We start from the raw sequence: 603 nt of genomic DNA, 5'->3' as shown, positions 1-603 counted from the left end.
AGTGTAATGGAGTCCATACTTATGTACCAGAATATAGTAAACTTGTTATTTGAACAGTTCAGCAAAAGATTCAACCAATTTAGAAGCCTAGAACAGACTATTAAAATAATTAAGTATCTGGATGTAGTTGTTTACAGTACTTTGGAATTAAAGGATTTCCAATGCATGCAAATTGACGATTTAGAGATGCAACTTGCAGATTTTCAAGGTAGCATTTGGACTCATGTGTTTGTCGACTTAAGGTCGAAACTTGAAAATCTGGAACGAAATCATTTGAATAATGAAGAAGAGTGCAACTACGAACAAGAAATTTTGAGTGCTTGGAACAGAGTACCTGACACTTTTAGCGACATAAAAAATCTAGCGATGGCTTTGCTAACAATTTTTTCATCAACATATTTTTGTGAGACTTTGTTCTCAGCATTAAATAATATTAAAACGAACAAAAGAAACCGGCTAACAGATGAAGTTAGTGGCGCTTGCTTGGCCTTGAAGTGCACCAAGTATGAACCTGCAATTGAAGAATTAGCAGACAAACTTCAGTACCAAAAAAGTCACTAATTTCTAGTTTTCGTACCACTTGATTATCATTGTTTTTTATTA

Source organism: Myotis brandtii, unplaced genomic scaffold (genome assembly GCF_000412655.1).
Source record: "Myotis brandtii unplaced genomic scaffold, ASM41265v1 scaffold598, whole genome shotgun sequence".
Taxonomy (NCBI): Eukaryota; Metazoa; Chordata; class Mammalia; order Chiroptera; family Vespertilionidae; genus Myotis; species Myotis brandtii.
The sequence above is the reverse complement of the archived record's forward strand: the minus strand, read 5'-3'. Positions refer to the sequence as shown.